Below are 22,233 nucleotides of genomic sequence, written 5' to 3'. Positions count from 1 at the left end.
ACAAATTCAAAACCAAAGAAATATTTTAATTGGTTCTAAATTTCAAAAGCTAATTGGCTCTTGGGTGTCTGTAAACATTCTAAATGGTCTGCATAGTCCGCCATCTTGTGACTCTGAAGAACAGAGACACAAGAGGTGAAAAATAAAAGTGGAAAACGTTGATAGGGGGCAGGGTAGAGACACCCTGCCCCCCTTATGTTTTATCAGGGGGGCCTAGGAGGACTCCGAAAGGCAAAAAAAGTTTTTTTTTTTTTTTTTTTTTAAATCGCGGAGTAAGCTCAGAGTGCGCGCACATGGGTGCTTACCGGTACGCGTACCCTGAGCGCACCACAGGGAAAAACAGTGTAAAAAATTAGAGTGAAAATACAGCTCTTTTTTGAGAATTGGAGGTAGTTCTGAAAAGAACTTTTTTTTCTTCTTTTAAAAAAATTTTTTTTATACTTTTTTATAACGATTTTATATATATTTTTTTATTTTTTTCAGGGGAAAAACAAAAACAGGGATTCCAAAACTGCTCAACAGGAGCAAAAAAAATGTGAAAAATTAGGGACGGGGAGGGCAGCGGTGTTCCTGTCTCTTCATAGCAATGAGTTCAACGCTCTGCTCCCCATAACAGAGCAGTTCATCACAGTCCACGCATAGAAATTTTATGCCTGCAAAGACCGGCTGCACATTAGGGACAATTCTTCCACGTGCTGTTCCCGAAGGTGTTGCTCCACCAGTGGAGGTGCTGCCGCCATCTCTTGGTAAATTCCGTGCCAGGTCCCTGACACTCTCCCTGGCAAAATTATTTGGGTGTCTTCTCTGGGCATGCCTAATTAATGTGGCATTTCCAAAGCTATATTTCCTATTAGGATTGCCTCTGGATAAAACAGTGCCACATATCTTGCAGGTTACCTTAGCAGCATTAACCTTTTTTTCCCTTCAGGGATGTCAAAAAAATTCCAAAAGAAGGGGTCCTTTGTTTTGTGGTGAGGAGGGTCCTCAGGCAAAAAACCATCAGAATCACCGCTGGATGACTCCCTTGCAGCCATTGCTGTAGATCAGAAAACTTTGAGAAGCAGATAATGCACAGAACACCTCTTGCTCTCTCCAAGTACAAAGCAATAGTGAGAGAATTGGGTGGGTTTCTCAATATTTTGAAAAAAAATTGTTCTGAACCAATGAAAAGTGTAATTTTAAGGTCACATGACTTGACACGCTTACGCTACGCGCTCTGGAGCGCTTCCGGGGGCGCTTACGCGGCACGTACGTAGGCGCTTCCGGGGGCGCTTACGCGACGCGCCTGAGTGACGTTTTGGTAGCTTTACGGAAATGCAAAATCATTTTCATTTTGTAAATCAAAAATACTGCTTTTATAAGTATGGTACTGAATGTCTTGCATTATTATTTACTTTTCATACATATTTTTTTACAAATGCACAAATAGCGCTCTCGCTGCGCTCTCGCTGCGCTCTCGGGAGAGCTTAACGGTGCATGCACCATGAGCGCCCCAAGGCAAAATGATACGGGTAAGCTTACCGGTGCGTGCACCCTGAGCGCACTAGGAAAAACTGATAAAAAAATATATACATTGAACAAATATATTTTTAAAAAAAATATATATAATTAATACTTATAAAAAACAGCTAAAAAAAAAATCGTAGGTTACAAAGTCGATATACAAAGGAATTTGCTTTTTAAAAAACAATGAAATTCACCGAAAAAAACATAGGTTTCACAATCGTTATAGTTAGGAATTAGCTTTTAAAAAACCTTTGAAATTCACTAAAAAACCATGGGTTTCACAATCGTTATAGTTAGGAATTAGCATTTAAAATACCTTTGAAATTCACTGAAAAAACCATAGGTTTCACACTCGTTATAGTTAGGAATTAGTATTTAAAAAACCTTTCAAATTCACTTAAAAAACCATAGGTTTCACACCAGTTATAGTTAGCTGAACATTTTACTCATACAAAACCATTGAAATTCCCACGTTATAGTTAGTTAGACTCACTATAACTCGCGTGCCCGCAATCCACTGCTGATGATGTCACATAGTACATCATTCATGACATGGTCAGTGACATCACTGATGATATCACTGATGACATCTCAGATGACATCACTGATGACATCTCAAATGACATCACTGATGACATCTCAAATGACATCATCGATGTGATAATACGATGCACCTCCTCACACTCTTATCTAACCTTTGATACACCCAGTGTTAAATACAAACTACCATTCCGGAAACCATTGACACAGCAATACCAGTTACCACATAAGCACTCACTGATTTCTAGGTCTACACACACATCCACTCATTCACATCTACAATCACTGATACATACAGTCACTCATCAATAGAACACTATCATATCCACTCATACACCTATACAGACATTCACACGCTGACACTCATCCACAGAGTTACTCACACACCTAGTCAGTTATGCAAAGAATCAATCACACTCCCATTTCCTCAACTACACAGTTATACACACTAAACCTTACTTATTCAAACATATACTAACACATACTTACTCTCTTTTACAATCACTGATACAAGTACACATTGATCCATACAGTCACTTACGCAATCACAGGCTCTCATGTATAGTCATTTATATATGCCAACTCTCACATGCACTGTGTTTTACATATGTACTTACTTGTACATGGAGCACTGAGATAGCTATTCACTCACCAACACAGCCATGCACACAGTCAACCATCCATACAGCTCTTTCCACATACACTCTTGAACCCATATACCAAGTGAATCAACTGCTCACACATATATGCACAGAGTCACACACCTCCCAGCCACCCACACACACACTCACCCTCACATACAAATACTTGGACAACCAATCAATACCCATATAGCCACTCATATAGCTACTGATCAACACATGCAGCAGCTTACACAACAACAGACATCCTGATGCACACATTCAGACAGTTTAGTCACCAACCAATGCATTCAGTTAGACACATTTAATCACTCACTCATACAGTCAGTCACGCACCTACTAAATCCTTCATCCAGACACTCATACATCTACTCATTCTTCAATATATAAAACATATTTTTACTTTTCAGAAACACATATTCACTGGATGATGTCATCAGTGATGTCATCAGTGATGTCATTTGAGATGTCATCAGTGATGTCATCAGGGATGTCATTTGAGATGTCATCAGTGATGTCATCAGTGATGTCCCTACCATGTCATGAATGTCATGCATCAGCAGTGGATTGCGGGCAGGTGAGTTATGGTGAGTCCAACTAACTATAACGTGGGAATTTCAATGGTTTTGTATGAGTAAAATGTTCAGCTAACTATAACTGGTGTGAAACCTATGGTTTTTTCAGTGAATATGAAAGGTTTTTTAAATACTAATTCCTAACTATAACGAGTGTGAAACCTATGGTTTTTTCAGTGAATATATATATAATTGTAAAAGAATTATGTGTATATATATATTTATATATATATTATTCAAAACTCTCTTCGCGTTAACTCTCTGCCTCGTAGCGGTGGCGGGCACCCGGCAAGGTCGCGACCCTTTATCTTCAAACAAACAACCTTGTAATAACAAAGTTTGCGCCGAGCCCCAATTTCGTAATGAAGCGTGCTTTATTCCATTTTAAAGTTTGGCAAACAAAGCCCCGACGCGTTTCGAAAATCGCGTTCCTTGGTCACGGGTAACAGGACGTTTGACACAAATCTCATGATATAGAGTGCAAAACAATAATAAACATCAAAAAAGGACTACAAAGTTACCTGGATAGTGTGACTAGCATAGGCACTATTTTGTAATGGTTTTTTAACATTGTAAAGTGCTTTGTTTGCTCAACATTTGAGCAATTAATGGTGTAAATTCAGCGAGTTATTGCTGTGATGTTATAACACAACAGTTATATATGTTTTACAATTAAAAACATAAATAAAAAGTTTTTTCATAAATTTCGAAATAATAGTTAGATCAACGTATTAAGGCTGATAAGCTTTATATGACTATCAATATATTAGTAACTTGTCCCTTATAATCAGTATTGCATGCTCATGTTGGGTCAGTTGAGAAAATGTATAACACAATTTTGCCCTAGTGGGCTGATAATCACAATTTAGTATACATCAGATCCATAATCATGCCCAAGTGGGCTTTTAAACTCAACATTCAAACACTTTAGATATAAATAAACACACCATTCATGATGATAAATCAGCAAATCTTCACACCCAGGCATAAGCTCCGTCTCCTGAAAAAATATAAACCAAATGCACACATCAATAAAAAGGTAACATATCTAAGATTACAAATCTATACAAACATCTTTTCAGAGGCAACATGGTGGGATAAATTCTTAGTAATATGTCATAGGTCAAGTTAGATACCATCTCAGCCGAGATGGACTGATAGCTCCTCATCTTTGTTTATGCCCCCCGGATACCAGGTTTTAAACTTGATTATCAAACGGGATTCCAATCTACGCAGTTCCTGAACTCTGTCCCCACCTCGTTCTGAGATGGGAATTCTGTCTGAGGCACAAAATCTTAAAAGACTGGCATCTTTCTTGTGATATTCAGCAAAGTGTCGAGCAATAGGATATTGTCTATCTTCGTTAGGTATTGCTCGCATATGTTCTAGGATGCGTAGTTTAACTTGATTGATAGTGCTACCTATGTATACCAGTTGACAGGGGCATATCAGTGCATAAATACAAAAGTCAGTTTTACAATTTAGATGTTTCCTTATAATAAATGTTTTTTTCCATTTTGATAATGTCACCTTCTTGCAATTGGGACTGTTCTTACATGCTTTGCAGGATGTACAACGAAAAAAACCCTGAGTCTTAGATCTAAAATCCTTATCAGTTGTTTAAACATTCCTGCATAAAATATCTTTCAGCGTTGGTATCGTCTGTGCTGAGTACCTTCCAAAACCTATTCAAACATCTCCTGACTTCATTAGCCTGATTGCTATATGAGGTAATGAATCTTATAGATTCTTTCTCTGTTTCAACATCATTTAGAGGTTTCAACAGGTCCTCTCTTTTAATTTTGTTACTTTCTCACATGCTTTTCTGATGACCTTTTTTAAAATAGCCTCTTTTCTCAAATCTAGTTTTCATAACCAACATCTCTTCTGAAAACGTCTCATTAGAGCTATAATTGCGCCTATTTCTTAACAGTTCTCCGGATGGTATACTGTTAATGAGGTTTGTTGTGTGGCAGCTTGTGGCATGGAGAATGCGGTTTCCTGCTGTGGTTTTGCGGAACAACTTACTCTCCAACCGATTATCTTTAACCTCCATATCTAAAAACTCTATAGAGTGCTCATTGATGGTGTAGGTAAATTTAAGATTTAGATTATTTTCATTTAAGGAGTCAGCAAGTTTCATTGCCTCCTCTTTCTCACTCTTCCAGATGCAGAATATATCGTCGATATACTGGGCCCAGAGGACGACATGGCGGTTAAAGGCATTGATGTTGATCGCCACATGCTCCTCCCACCAGCCCAGGTATAAACCTGCGTAACTGGGGGCGAAGCAAGTTCCCATCGCCGTCCCCGGGACTGTCGGTATATCACATGGGTAACCTTTTCCATGCTCATGACGAGCTGAGCTCGTCATGAGGCACGGTGCTCCGGTGCTCATGACGAGCTCAGCTCTTCATGAGCCGTGGAACGCTCACACGTAGGGATACTTCCCCTGCTGTGCTGAGCGTTCCACGGGAGCCGGTGCACCTGTGACGAGCTCAGCTCGTCATTTATTTATTTATTTATTTTGAAGGTCTTATATAGCGCGAACAAGATCCTTGCAGATATCAGAGCGCTTTACACTCAGTTAAGCTAGATATACAAACAAGTAAATGTAGGCACATCAAGAATACAAGTCATGAGCACAGGAGCACAGCCGGGGAATTACCCCCGCAGCGAAGGGGTTAAAGATGAAAAAATAATTTTCGAGGCAGGTTGACATCATATTGAGTATCATCTCAGTATGCATAAGGTAACATACAGGTCTATCTTTTACGTAATACCTGCAGGCTTCAAGGCCTAATCTGTGTGGTATGCAGGTATAAAGATTATTAACATCAAGTATTAATAATAGCATGTCTTGTTCCCATACTACTGCATCAATAAGTTGCAAAAAATGTCCAGTGTCTTTAACATAAGACGGTAAGGATTGTACATATGGTCTTAGGAAGTAGTCAATATACTTTGAAGTATTTTCGAACATACTTCCCATAGAGGAAACAATAGGGTGGCCTGGTGGAACTTCTTTGTTTTTATGTATTTTGGGTAATAAATACATAGCTGCCAATTTAGGATATCTATTGTACAGATATTTGTATTCCTCACCGGTGATTAGATTTTCATTCTTCCATCTGTCAAGGTGATTACTATAGATCTCATTATTTTCATCGTAGGATTTGCTATCACTGATCACATAGCTTCCAATATCACTGAGTTGCCAAGCCAGGTCCTCCCCGGAATGGAAACAAGCATCCTAGGACCGGTTTCGGGCTTTCAGCCCTCATCAGTCAGGATAGCTTGATTCCAGTGGCATGGCGAGCACGGGACTCATGTCTGAGCATACCCATCCCACTTGGGGTGACAAATGCAAAAACAACAGTTGATGAACAGAATGCAGAACAATGTCATACATTCACCGCAGTACAGAGATCTGGGCCTAAATCCATTGTTTTTTTTTGCTCACCATGCCATTCCAATTTGAACCTAGCCATATGAAATCAGTTTTGCCCTGTGCCCCATGGGAACAGTCCAGTTCGAACTGCCAAGCCAGGTCCTCCCTGGACTGTAAACAAGCATCTTAGGACCGGTTTCGGGCTTTCAGCCCTCATCAGCCAGGAGAGCTTAATTCCAGTGGCATGGAGAGCACGGGACTCACGTCTGAGCATACCCGTCCCACTCGGGGTGACAAATGCAAAAACAACAGTTGATGGACAGCATACAGAACAATGTCATACATTCACCCCAGTACAGAGATCTGGGCCAAAATCCATTGTTTTTTTGCTCACCATGCCATTCCAGTTTGAACCCAGCCATATGCAAATCACTGTCAGTCTGGACCCTATATATATATGACCTAGTTTCCATAGAAAAAGCGGTTTCAGTTTTGCCAATAACTTTGATGCTGTTTCACGAATCTTCACAAGATTTTGAAATCAGTCTTGACCCTGTGCCCCATGGGAACTGTCCAGCCCGAACTGCCAAGCCAGGTCTTCCCTTGACTGGAAAAAAGCATCCTAGGATCGGTTTCGGGCTTTCAGCCCTCATCAGCCAGGATAGGTTGATTCCAGTGGCATGGAGAGCACGGGACTCACGTCTGAGCATACCCGTCCCACTCGGGGTGACAAATGCAAAAACAACAGTTGATGAACAGAATGCAGAACAATGTCATACATTCACCCCAGTACAGAGATCTGGGCCTAAATCCATCGTTTTCTTGCTCACCATGCCATTCCAGTTTGAACCCAGCCATATGCAAATCAGTCTTGACCCTGTGGCTCATGGGTACAGTCCAGCCCGAACTGCCAAGCCAGGTCCTCCCTAGACTGGAAACAAGCATCCTAGGACCGGTTTCGGGCTTTCAGCTCTCATCAGCCAGGATAGCTTCATTCCAGTGGCATGGAGAGCACAGGACTCACGTCCGAGCATACCCGTCCCACTTGGGGTGACAAATGCAAAAACAACAGTTGATGGACAGAATACTAAACAATGTCATACATTCACCCCAGTACAGAGATCTGGGCCTAAATCCATAGTTTTCTTGCTCACCATGCCATTCCAGTTTGAACCCAGCCATATGCAAATCAGTCTTGACCCTGTGGCTCATGGGTACAGTCCAGCCCGAACTGCCAAGCCAGGTCCTCCCTAGACTGGAAACAAGCATCCTAGGACCGGTTTCGGGCTTTCAGCTCTCATCAGCCAGGATAGCTTCATTCCAGTGGCATGGAGAGCACGGGACTCACGTCCGAGCATACCCGTCCCACTTGGGGTGACAAATGCAAAAACAACAGTTGATGGACAGAATACTAAACAATGTCATACATTCACCCCAGTACAGAGATCTGGGCCTAAATCCATAGTTTTTTTGCTCACCATTCCATTTCAGTTTGAACCCAGCCATATGCAAATCAGTCTTATATGTGTATATATATATATATGTCAAAACAAAACCCTTTCAGGCATAGAGTGACGCATAAATTATGCAAAAAAGAAGGAGAGAGCTCTGGGTAGGTCTCAGTTTAGGTGGAAAGCAGCTCCTGTTAGAGCACTCTCAACACCAGCGACACTCTAGATCTGCTCACCTCAAATGTCTGTTTTTCTATCAAAGTTTTTAAGCATAGGATTAGCACAGTGCTATCCACGCCGAGATAGAAAATGACAAAGTCTTTTGCCATTTAAACAGCAAAGTTTTTAAGCATAGGACTAGTACAGTGCAGTCCTTGCCGAGCTGTAAAATAACAAAAGCCATTTATCAGTCCAGGCACAATATTACAGCTTTGAATTGGTAAAATACCAACTCAAGCCAACCTGAAATGAGTAAAAGCAACCCCTGACACAGTGTTTCGCTCTAATTAGAGCTCTTCAGAGAGGTATAGCTTTGTCCAGACACAAGGGAGCACCCAGTATTAAGTCAAAACAAAACCCTTTCAGGCATAGAGTGACGCATAAATTATGCAAAAAAGAAGGAGAGAACTCTGGGTAGGTCTCAGTTTAGGTGGAAAGCAGCTCCTGTTAGAGCACTCTCAACACCAGCGACACTCTAGATCTGCTCACCTCAAATGTCTGTTTTTCTATCAAAGTTTTTAAGCATAGGATTAGCACAGTGCTATCCACGCCGAGATAGAAAATGACAAAGTCTTTTGCCATTTAAACAGCAAAGTCCTTAAGCATAGGACTAGTACAGTGCAGTCCTTGCCGAGCTGTAAAATAACAAAATCCATTTATCACTCCAGGCACAATATTACAGCTTTGAATTGGTAAAATACCAACTCAAGCCAACCTGAAATGAGTAAAAGCAACCCCTGACACAGTGTTTCGCTCTAATTAGAGCTCTTCAGAGAGGTATAGCTTTGTCCAGACACAAGGGAGCACCCAGTATTAAGTCAAAACAAAACCCTTTCAGGCATAGAGTGACGCATAAATTATGCAAAAAAGAAGGAGAGAACTCTGGGTAGGTCTCAGTTTAGGTGGAAAGCAGCTCCTGTTAGAGCACTCTCAACACCAGCGACACTCTAGATCTGCTCACCTCAAATGTCTGTTTTTCTATCAAAGTTTTTAAGCATAGGATTAGCACAGTGCTATCCACGCCGAGATAGAAAATGACAAAGTCTTTTGCCATTTAAACAGCAAAGTCTTTAAGCATAGGACTAGTACAGTGCAGTCCTTGCCGAGCTGTAAAATAACAAAAGCCATTTATCACTCCAGGCACAATATTACAGCTTTGAATTGGTAAAATACCAACTCAAGCCAACCAATGCTTAAAGACTTTGCTGTTTAAATGGCAAAAGACTTTGTCATTTTCTATCTCGGCGTGGATAGCACTGTGCTAATCCTATGCTTAAAAACTTTGATAGAAAAACAGACATTTGAGGTGAGCAGATCTAGAGTGTCGCTGGTGTTGAGAGTGCTCTAACAGGAGCTGCTTTCCACCTAAACTGAGACCTACCGAGAGTTCTCTCCTTCTTTTTTGCATAATTTGTGCGTCACTCTATGCCTGAAAGGGTTTTGTTTTGACTTAATACTCGGTGCTCCCTTGTGTCTGGACAAAGCTATACCTCTCTGAAGAGCTCTAATTAGAGCAAAACACTGTGTCAGGGGTTGCTTTTACTCATTTCAGGTTGGCTTGAGTTGGTATTTTACCAATTCAAAGCTGTAATATTGTGCCTGGAGTGATAAATGGCTTTTGTTATTTTACAGCTCGGCAAGGACTGCACTGTACTAGTCCTATGCTTAAAGACTTTGCTGTTTAAATGGCAAAAGACTTTGTCATTTTCTATCTCGGCGTGGATAGCACTGTGCTAATCCTATGCTTAAAAACTTTGATAGAAAAACAGACATTTGAGGTGAGCAGATCTAGAGTGTCGCTGGTGTTGAGAGTGCTCTAACAGGAGCTGCTTTCCACCTAAACTGAGACCTACCCAGAGTTCTATCCTTCTTTTTTGCATATATATATATATATGTATATATATATCTATACACACATACATATATGTGTATATATATATATATATATATATATATAATTACCTACTGGCGGTCGCCAGTAGGTATATATAGTTAGGATTTTTTCTCTATGGGATTTTTGAAAATTCTATGTCTAATAACTTTGGCGTTTGTGGACGGAATTGGCTGAAATTTTCAGGAAAATGGCACATTTTGTTACTGAGCTGCCCTTGAAAATTTGGGGGGGGTTCGTCAAGGGGGGGCCGAGAAAAAAGGGGGGTCCCAAAACATGTTTTTAACATTGAGTTTTCCATAGGGCGGTTGGCCTCACTTTTAGCCCGAACGGCTGAATGGATTTGCACGAAACTTGGCAAAATTGTAGGGACTGGTAGCCCGATGTGCCTTTGCTAGGTCTCAATATATGTGCTTCAGTGGATTTTGAGAAATTAACGTTCAAAAAAAGATATATATCTGTAACAGCGGACCGGGCAGCGCTCCGGTTCGCGGACTTTACGCGGTACGGAGCTTTGTGAAGCGAAGCTGATTGGTTCTCCGGCGTCTGTGAACATTCCAAACAGTCCGTAGCGGCCGCCATCTTGTCTCTCGGTAGGATCGAGAGACAAGAGGAGGCCAAAGCGAAGGGGCAAATGACCATAAGGGGGCATAGTAGATCCTCGCTGACCCCCTAGGTTTGATGTGGAGGTTTTAAAAGGGCCCCGCGGGGCAAAAAAAAAAAATAATAATAATAATCGAACGGCTGAATGGATTTGCACGAAACTTGGTAAAATATTAGGGACTGGTAGCCCGATGTGCTTTTGCTAGGTCTCAATATATGTGCTCCAGTGGATTTTGAGAAATTAACGTTCAAAAAAAGATATATATCTGTAACAGCGCTCCGCTTCGCGTAACGGAGGTTTGCAAAGCTGATTGGTTCTCCGGCGTCTGTAAACATTGCAAACAGTCCGTAGCGGCCGCCATCTTGTCTCTCGGTAGGATCGAGAGACAAGAGGAGGCCAAAGCGAAGGGGCAAATGACCATAAGGGGGCATAGTAGATCCTCCTTGACCTCTTAGGTTTGATGTGGAGGTTTTAAAAGGGCCCCGCGGGGCAAAAAAAAAAATAATAATAATAATCGAACGGCTGAATGGATTTGCACGAAACTTGGCAAAATTGTAGGGACTGGTAGCTCGATGTGCCTTTGCTAGGTCTCAATATATGTGCTTCAGTGGATTTTGAGAAATTAACGTTCAAAAACAAGATATATATCTGTAACAGCGCTCCGCTTCGCGGAGATAAAATTATCTCTGTATTACCTAGCTGTTGCTAACACCAGTTAGCGACGGCTAGTAGGAGATAGCGACCATCTTGGGCCCCACTTTGCATGTGAGTGATATTTATCACTAATGACATGCAAAGTGGGCATGCCAAGATGTTAGCGACTGGAAACAGTCGCTAACATCGCTATCTCCTATTACCAACTTTTGGAAATATTCGCGATAAGCGCGAATATCTCCAAAAGCTACCACCTGCCCTGAGCAGTTTTTAGCCATGTTATCCAATGGGAGGTGGATAACATGGCTAAGAGCATTAGCTCGGTAATGCATGAATATCGCTGAGTTTTCAGCGATATTAATGCATTGCGGTCGTTTTTTATCGTATTTGCGATAAACCTTGATAATAGCAAGGTTTATCTGCGATAATTTCTGAAGATGCTTAGCGGTAAAAAATTCGTTGCTAAGCATCGTTAGGGATAAATATCGCTTAACTTTGGTAATATGCCCCAACGTCTGTTAACGTTCGATTCGAAGGAAATCAGGAAGTGTTGAAAAACATTGTCTGCGCCATCTTGCCTTTTTTCAAATGCCACACTTTTGTCGTGCACGGCAGTCATTTTAGATGCCTTGAGCAGACCCACTCTCTGCACGCTGTCGATCCTTAGCATGGCTCCCCACCCTCGCAAGCATCTCCCCCAGGCAGTGGTCACCCCCGCTCTCTGTCTTATGCATGGGTAATAAACCACCCCCCATCTGCGCTGCTCTTCACTGAGAATCACACCCTGTGCCCGCCCGACACCTCCCTTTCGCCCTATTCACTACCGCACCCTCTGACACTCCTTTTCCTCTGTGTCCGATTGTCCAGGCCGGTCCTAGGGTATCAGCTAGCCCTGCAGATGTAGTTTATGGCCCCAGCTGTAAAGAATCACCCCTCTTCAAAGGAGTTATAGTAGATCAAGGCCCACACTCGATGAGATCCGTCACAGCAGACGCGTTCCTATTATCTGAAAACCATCCTGTATTGTGATTGGGGAGGGGACCGAGCCTGAAGCGGAAGATTCCAGGGATGAATCTTTGTACATCAAAGTTTTTACAATTATGTGTCACATTAAAAATATATAGCACTCCAACAAAGTAGTAAGATTATAAAACTTTAATAACTTATAAATATATACAAGAAAACAAAAACAGTAATAACATATAAACATTTTTAGGGAAAAACAACGGAGTAGCGGTCGGCTGTGCGAATAGTCCCAACGCAGCACAACGTCCAGATTTCACTGATTTCGGCATCCGGCGTGGGGCGTCACGGGGGGTGGGTCATCAGTAGCAAACTGTTGTGCGAATAGTTCCAAGGCAGCAGAACGATGGCACCAAGGTGATGTCCAGTAAGTTGCCGCACTGGTTTTGGTATCCTACAATGCTGCTCCGAATAACGGCATGGGGCGCCCCGGGGGAGGCGGCGTGAACGGGCCTCTCCAGGTGGTGTCTCGTCTGTTGTAGTGGGGCGCCCCTTTACCGTTTCAGTTGCCATTCCGTCCGCTTTTGGTCCACTGTGTCAAAAGCCGCAATTCAGCTGAGTTGCGCCCACTCTTGCGGTGCAGCGATAGGCGGCTGTCACAGGACTCTCAAAATGGCGGCAGGCTGTTTCCTTTTTGGGCCTGGTCCACTGAAATGGCCCTGGGACACCTTGGAAATCGGACGCTTGTCTGCTAGGTCTTGGACCCCATTCTCGAAAGCGTCCCCTCCGCCTTGAGGATTCATCAAAAGTTTTGGGGGCCCCCGACTCCTGCAGGCTTCTGGTGGGGAGCGGCTGCCATGATTGCTCGCGGAATGACTACGACGGAGCCACGAGATGGTGGTGCTTTCATGGTGACGCCAGCTTCAGTCTGAAACATCCAGAAACAAGGTGGGGCTTTCATCGTTTGGGGAAAAAAAAAAGTTTTCATCCAATGAAAAGTGTTGTTTTTAGGTCATATGATCAAGCCTTCCATCATTAGTAAACCAAAAGTAAAATGAACCAATGAAAAGTTTTATAAACAAGTCACATGACCTGTTATGCGGCATAGGGTATAAAATGCGGAGAAAATACGTTGGCACGTGAGGCGGCGTCAGTAGCGGACCGATGTGCGAATAGGCCGAAGGCAACACAACGCGCCAAGATCCGGATGGCACCGCGGTGGTGTCCAGCAAATTGCAGCACTGGTGTGGCCATCCTACAATGCTGAAAGTCGGCGTGGGGCGCCCTGTTGGCTTGTGAGTTCGCGTCAGTAGCGGACCGATGTGCGAATAGGCCGAAGGCAGCACAACGCGCCAAGATCCGGATGGCACCGAGGTGGTGTCTAGCAAGTTGTGGCACTGGTGTGGCCATCCTACAATGCTGAAAGTCGGCGTGGGGCGCCCTGTTGGCCTGTGAGATGGTGTCAGTAGCGGACCGATGTGCAAATGGGGCCAAAGGCAGCGCAACAATATTTTCTGTATGGAAGATACCACTAGGCGTTGAGATGCGAAGATCCGGATGGCACCGAGGTGATGTCTAGCAAGTTGCTGTACTGGTGTGGTCATCCTACAATGCTGAAACTCGGCGTGGGGCGCCCCATTAGCCTGTGAGATGGCGTCAGTAGCGGACCGATGTGCGAATGGGGCCAAAGGCAGCGCAACAATATTTTCTGAAGAGAAGACACCAAAAGGCGCTGAGATTCCAAGATCCGGATGGCACCGAGGTGGTGTCTAGCAAGCTATGCAGCTGAGTTGCGTGCGCACTTGTGGCGAATAGGTCGAAGGCAGCACAACAATGTTTTCTGAATAGAAGACACCACAAGGCGCTGAGATTCGGTTACCACCGAGGTGATGTCTAGCAAGTTGCCGCACTGGTGTGGCCATCCTACAATACTGCTCCGAATAACGGCGTGGGGTGCCCGAAGGGGGGGGGGGAGGCGGCGTGAACGGGCCTTCCTAGGTGGAGGCTCGTCTGCTGTAGTGGGGCGCCCCTTTACCGTTTCAGTTGCCATTCAGCTGAGTTTCGGCTGCTCTTGATGCTACAGCGACAGGCGGCTGCAACAGGACTCTCAAAATGGCGGCTTGTTCTTTGGATTTGGGCCTGGTCTACTAAAATGGCCCTGGGACACTTTAGAACTCGGACGCTCGATTTTTTTTTTTCCTTTCCTGTACATGCAAAAAAAGGTAAATGCCCGGTACGTTACACGCTTCATCTGCCACGATGTACTCTCCAGAGGAACCGAAAAAAAATATAGTTATGGTAACTATACCATGCATCGTCATATGGAGAGGTGGCACCAATTAATTATAGTGCTGCATAAAAGAGAGATTTGGAGGAGAACCCCCGACCTGCCAGTACATTCATCAAAGAAGTGGCACTGACAGCATCAGAGGCAAGGGAAATGGTCCCAAATATTTAGAACTTTGGAAACATTAAAATGACATGTTTAGATTGTGGCAAATTAATTTCATGTGGACAGATGAGTGTTACTCTAATAAATACAGCATATGAACATCATCATAGTCGATGGTTGGTAGAGACATTTTGACTATATCCTGGACCTGCCCGTCCTCGCCCAAAATGGCGCCGGAATAAATGGGACTCGTAACTCCTTGTTGTGTACTGGTTGCAGAACCTTGAAATCACGAGATACGTATGCAGTTTTGAAGCATATGGCGGGCGGGGACGAGAATTGATTGAATATTTCGACATCCCTATTGATATTAAGATCTGATGTGTTATTGATTACTGTACTATTGAAAGTTCGAATTAACGTCACCCATGGTACTTGCCCGCAAATGTATATCTAGATAATTTTATTGTAACTGGCCCTGTCGTATTTTAATTATAAAATGTACGTCCACCGATTCCGCAACTGTTAGACACCTTAGTTCTTGCAACCTAATGGCCCGCCCGTTACGTTCCTCTACAGTGTAAATGTCTACTCATCATATACGATTACAGTTTGCTCCGTGGCCGGCCCACGTGGTTATAGGCTCGTATTTGTATAATGAAATTTTCACAATAAAGGTTTTTAAAAGAAAACATGGTAGTAGTATATACATTGGTAAAGTTTTTAATAATAGTCACTGTTTTAGAATCATTAAAAGGCAAGTGAAATAAAGCAGACCAATTACATGAAGGGTAAAAGGTATAATACGCAGGAACGCAGTAAAGATAAATCGTCAAGGGCTGTTGTGTTTTCTACTCTTGCAACATAAAGTGATCGATAAGAATCTCATATTCAGGCGTATCGGTGACTAAGACAGCAGGTGCACCCTCTTTTGCTCAACGGCTCCGTCATGGGACGAAGAAACGCTCTTTTTCTCGAAAAAAGAATATATTTTACTTGCAGGACAGTTGTAAATTTTCCGGGAAAGTACATTAGCCTGGAACATTATAACATATATTTAAGAAAAAATAATGTTCGGAAGTAATAAAAAGCGTAATTTTTAGGTCATATGACCAAGCCTTTCATCATTAGAATAAGAAAAGTAAAATGAACCAATGAAAAGTTTTATTAACAAGTCACATGACTTGTTATGCTTACGTTACGCGCTGCGCGTCGCGCCCCGGATGACTTCCGGATGCGCTAACGCGGCGCGTCATATGACGCATTACGCGACAACGCAGGTCCAGAATATAGTCAAAATGTCTCCACCAACCAGCGGTCGGAACACAACCCCTTTCAGCAGGCTAAATAGTTCTGTTAAATGACAACAGAAGGTACAGGCAACAAGAACCATCAGTCAAAGAGGGGAGGGCTAGTTCTTCTCTACCGGGTTACATTGGGGCGCTACCGGAACTGATCGAATTGGTAGTCTACAGTGTTTCTGGATGTTTCAGATTGAAGCTGGGGTTAGCATGAGAGCACCACCATTTCGTAGCTCCGTCGTGGCCATTCCGCAACCAATCATGGCAGCCGCTCTTTATCGTTATTTTGGGCGGGGAGGGTGGCGGAGCCGAGCTGTTTTGCAGCCATCATTGTGTGGAGTTCAGTTCATCTCACTAGTTTTGTATTTGTCATGAGGGGTTGTTCCTAATGTTTCTATTTTAGCGAGGTCAAAAAGAGATCCCATTAGTGGCCTACTGATTTTGCTCGATTCCTTTTCTTTTTTTTTACACGATTTTTCGTTATCTGCAAAGACTAAACAGAGTATTGCGACTCTGTGTCTGTTTGTAAATAGAGAATGAACCAAAGAGAACCAATTCTAAAACAGTAAATGCTTGGATAACAATCAATCAAATGGAGAGAGAAGCAGGCACGACGTATTACAACGGGGGCAAAGGCCTGCGTTAACTACCTTTCACTATCTGCAAAGAGAGAGTACTCCTAATAGAAATGAGGGGGGGGGCACCATTCAAAGCAGATCAGTGTGCATAAACACGAAAATGTTTTCACTTACCACGTACTTGACATTCGACAGCTTATGATATTTGCTATTAAAAAACCATTGAACTTCACTGAAAAAACCATAGGTTATAGACCATATATAGTTAGGAATTAGCATTTACAAAACCTTGAAAATTCACTGAAAAAACCATAGGTTATAGACCATATATAGTTAGGAATTAGCATTTAAAAAACCTTATTTTACTCACACTAAACCATTGGAATTCCATATATAGTTAGTTGCACTAACTATATATCGCGCACCCGCAATCCACTGCTGATGATGTCACATATTACATCATTCATGACATGGTCAGTGACATCACTGATGACATCACTGATGACATCTCAAATGACATCACTGATGACATCACTGATGACATCTCATTTGACATCAATGACCACATCACTGATGATATCATTCATGTGACAATACAATGCATCTCCTCACATTTTAATATAACCTCTGTTTCACCCAGTGTTAAATACAGAGTATAATTTTTGAAACCATTGATACACCAATACTAGTTACTACATACGCACTCACTGATTGCTACGTCTACACACACCTTCACTCATTCACCCATACAATCATTCATACATACAATCACTCATCTTTACAACACTATCATATGCACTCATACACCTATACAGACACTCACAGTCTGCCACTCATCCATGGAGTTACTCACACACCTAGTCAGTCCTGTAAAGAATCAATGACACTTCCATTTTCTTGTCTATACAGTTAAACATAGAGCACCTTACATTTTCAAACATATACTAACACATACTTACCTTCTTATACAATCATTGATACAAGTACACATTGATATGCACAGAGTCACACACCTCCCAGCTAGCCACACACACACTCAGTCTCCCATACAAATACTTGGGCAATCAATCAATAACCCATATAGTTAGTCATATAGCTACTGATCAACACATGCAGCAGTTTACAGAACAACAGACATAATGATGCACAAATTAAGACAGTTTAGTCACTAACCCATGCACTCAGTGAGACACATTTAATCACTCACTCATACAGTCAGTCATGCACCTACTAAATCCTTCGTCCAGACACTTACACATCCACTCATTCTTCAATATGTAAGACATATTTAAACTTTACAGAAACAAAAAATCACTGGATGTTGTTATCAGTGATGTCATCAGTGATGTAATTTGAGATGTCATCAGTGATGTCATCAGTGATGTCACTGACCATGTCATGAATGATGTAATATGTGACATCATCAGCAGTGGATTGCGGGTGCGCGATATATAGTTAGTGCAACTAACTATATATGGAATTTCAATGGTTTTGTGAGAGTAAAATAAGGTTTTTTAAATGCTAATTCCTAACTATATATGGTCTATAACCTATGGTTTTTTCAGTGAATATATATATATATATATATATATGACCTACTTTCCATAGAAAAAGCGGTTTCAGTTTTGCCAATAACTTTGATGCTGTTTCACGAATCTTCACAAGATTTTCAAAATGAGTACTATACTCAGATCAGCTGGTGTGCTGAAAGTTTCAGGGTGAGTCTCCAAGCGGGAGCTGAGACAAAGAGGGGTCCCAAAATGCTTTTTCCCATAGGGATTCTGAGCAGGACTACAGACCGAACAGCAGGACGTAATTACACCACTGCAGAAGGATAGTTTTTGGTCCAGTAAGAGCCCTTTTTGTTATTTTGTTTCAATCCGTTGAGTAGTTTTTAAGATGTTAAACGAAAAACACACATATATCTAGGGACGCAGACCCTCCACAGATCTACCGTGTGGAATCTGTGAAGTCACTCCCCACCAGCAAGGCCCTGATTGGCTGACAGCAACCTGAGAGAAAAGTTGTGGCTGCCATTTTATGTATCGTGAAATGAAGGCTTTCATTTATAGGAAGATGGCAGTTTAGACATTCCCTAACTCATGTTTGTGTTACATAGGTGTCAAAGGTCAGTATGATGGGCAAGAAATTGCATAAAAATGATTTTTTGACATATGCAAGATCCGCGGCTCCACTGCGGAACTCAGCACGGCCCCTCATGTAAATCTGCGACGGATGCACAGACCCTGTGCGAATTTATAAAAAATATACCCTACTCACAGACCCACACAGACACTCACACACCCACAGTCCCATGGATACAGTCACACACCTAGTCACAGACCCACACAGACACTAACACATCCATGGAGACACTAATACACATATATTCACAGTCCCACATACACTTACACACCCACTCACAGACTCACACACCGACTCAAAAACCCACTCAAACACTTACACATGCAGTCATAGTCCTTGTGCGATCCCGCAAATCCACTGTAAAGTTACACTTGGCTCGTGCTGAGCATCGCAGAGGATTCACAGATTTATAGGGAAAAAACTGCCAAAATGGGATTCTTTGCAAGAAACTTGAAAATGGTTAAAGAAATACTGGCTATAGTAAAAATTAAAGATAAAAAAACCTCCTATGACTTGTTAACCAGAGCAGCATAAGTATGGGTACATGGTGAAGAGTAGCCATTTTAGCTGCTTTTCTATTGAGAGAGGAGGTGGTTTTGAGGGCAGAGTCCCAGGGAGGAGGGCCACCAGTCTTTGGTCCACAGTTTTGGGGTGTCGCCAAAGAGCAAGATCTCTGTTTTGGTGGCATTGAGAAGCAGATGGTTGTTTGTCATCCAGTCATTTATGGCAAACATACAGTGTTTGAACCGTTTTCTGTATCGGAGATGTCAGGTCCCAAGGTGATTAATAGCTACGTGTCATCCACATATGACACTGTTTGGAAGCCAAAAGCTTTGATTAGCTTGGCTAGAGGGGACACGTACAGGTTAAAGAGTGTTGGGCTGAGGATGGAACCCTGTGGGACACCCTTGTCGATAGGCTGGCTTTTAGAGGAAAAGCCTCCTATTTGGACCTTAGAGGAGCGGTCCGTCAGGTAGCTCTTGATTCATTTCCGTGCGGTGCCCACGACACCAAATTTGCCTAGGCGGTCCAGAAGGATGCCATGCGAGATGGTGTTGAAGGCCGCCGACAGGTTAAATAGGACCAGTATGGCCGACTGTCTAGTATCAAGGGAGACCAATGAAAGAAGGGGCCCCCTGAAAGAGCAAATATAGGGCAGACGGGCAGGGGAATCAAGAACAATTCAATATAAGAATACAACCTGCCCCAACTGATATAAATATGGGCTCAGCTAAGGTCCCAAGATTAAGTTAGTCAGTAGTACGCTTGCTTAGACCAGCAGGAAACTGTAACTTCCAAAACAAATTAATTGATAAAAAACATTCCATATTTATTCAAATTTATACATATATCGAGGCTCACAAAGAATAATTACATTAGCATAGTACACAATCAACTCATTACGTCCACATCCCACACATCCCTTCAATCAAACGTATCCAACTCACACATTCTTCATGCATCCAATATACATCACACTTCAATAGCCAGTTGTTAACGATGTATCAGGTCCCGCGGAGTCTCCAGATGAGATCGAGACTAGATGACAAAATGGCGGGACAAACTTGAGGCGCCAACGTGCGTTTCGATGTTCGGCCGGATCTATGGCCACACCTACATCAGGGCACAAAGTGCAAGGGAGGGGCACAACAGCAACAATCTGCAACGATTAAAATATCAGCATTTGTCTATTTCATATTATTTACAATTCCCTCATGAAAGACAATCTCAAAATCAAATTTTCAAGTTAATCTGGTCATATAAAGTGAGCTTAGTACTGGTGGATAATAATATTTCAGAAATTTCAAATAATGGAAGCATGGAATGGAGGCTTAATTATCAAACAGGGAAAGAGATTTTCATTATACAGCAACCCAGAGGTCCCAAAAATAGAGATAAAAACTTGGGGACCCAACCCTAGCAGTCATGTAGAAGCCTGTATCGCTGGCGTATGCTTCACAGGCTCGGAAAGTATAGGACCAACATGAGGCAGGCAATGCAAACAATCGTGGTAAAGATACCCACCTCAAAATGCCAACCAATCTCGTTAGGTAGGAGGCACAGTAATTAGTTCCGGACAGGTCATATGGTTCCTAGGAATATTTGGGTAACGTCCAAGACACTGATCTTAAAAATCGAGGACAACCATAACTGACTTGTAAGTCTGAGGGAAGAAAGAAATAGGGAGTAAAACCTCTAGGTGGTATCAAGTATTCAACCAGTATGGGGCTCTAGGGAGAGTCTGATGGTATCAACAGTCTCTAGTAAGGCCGTTTCGGTGCTGTGAAATGCCCAGAAGCCTGACTGGGAAGTGTCCAGTAGATTATTCTTTTCCAGGTGGTAGGTAAGTTGGTGGTTTACCAGTGACTCTAAGACTTTTCCGCTCAAGGGTAGGAGAGGTATTGGTCGGTAGTTGGCTAGCTGTTTGGGGTCCGCTGTTGTTTTTTTCAGGATGGGTCTGACTATGGCCTCTTTTCAGAGAATGGGTACCATGGATTGCGACAGTGAGTGACTGAATAATGTGGTCAGGTTGGAGAGGAGGACAGGGCAGATTTTAGATAGGATCTGAGCGGAGGCCGGGTCGGTCGGTGACCCTGATTTAGTCCGGTTGAGTGTGGACAGTATTTCTTGTTCTGAGACTGCACGGAACTCAGCAAGGTGATGTATGTGTTGGAGAGGGGCATCCATGTGGCTCCCTGTCGGTGGTGTGTCGGTCGGTAGAGGGAAGAGCTTGTGGATGTTGTTGATCTTATTTACAAAAAAAGTGGAGAGGGAGTTTACCCATTCCTGGGACGTAAAAAACGGTTGTTGACAGGAGGGGGGGTTGATGGATTCCTTAACAATTTTATAAAGATCTTTCTGAGAGTTGGCTGCTTGGGTGATTCTGTTTCCTAGATATTCTTTTTTGGCTGAGGCTATATGGTTCATGTACATCTGGTGAGTTGTTTTGTAGTGTTGTTTGTCACCAGCATCCTTTGTGTTCCTCCATTTTTGTTCTGCCTTTCTGACAGCGAGTTTAGCAATTTTAAGTTTAGGGGAGAACCATGGAGAGAGTTTATTGGGACATTTAGTTTGTTTCTTGGGACATACATACAGCCATTCACACACCTACTCATACACTCATACAGTCACTCACACACCAAGCCACACCCCGGTACAGTGGCTCATACACCCCGTTATACACTGATACACCCACTCACACACCAAAACACATACATCAATACAGCTACCCACATACTCAGTCATATACTGGTAAAACCATTCACAGAATGATACATCCATGCACAGACCAATGCAGCCACTGACACACCCAGGCACTCACTGATACTGCCACTGAGAGGCCCAGGCTCACACTGATACAACCGCTGACCCATCCAGGGAC

At 42.7% G+C, this 22,233-nt stretch overlaps 1 protein-coding gene across 4 annotated transcripts in view; it reads right to left on the bottom strand.

The window, feature by feature from the left end:
* ATP8B4 (ATPase phospholipid transporting 8B4 (putative)) overlaps positions 1-22,233 on the bottom strand; it is a 4,589,528-nt gene that overhangs the window by 230,852 nt on the left and 4,336,443 nt on the right. For all 4 annotated transcript variants that reach the window (XR_013609828.1, XR_013609825.1, XR_013609826.1 and 1 more), the window contains exon 29: positions 4,210-4,262. The gene's annotated coding sequence lies outside the window, so the exon portion shown is untranslated. The remainder of the gene's footprint in view (positions 1-4,209; positions 4,263-22,233) is intronic.

The sequence above is a fragment of the Lissotriton helveticus genome, chromosome 3_2, assembly GCF_964261635.1.
Source record: "Lissotriton helveticus chromosome 3_2, aLisHel1.1, whole genome shotgun sequence".
Lineage (NCBI taxonomy): Eukaryota > Metazoa > Chordata > Amphibia > Caudata > Salamandridae > Lissotriton > Lissotriton helveticus.
The sequence above is the reverse complement of the archived record's forward strand: the minus strand, read 5'-3'. Positions and strand labels throughout refer to the sequence as shown.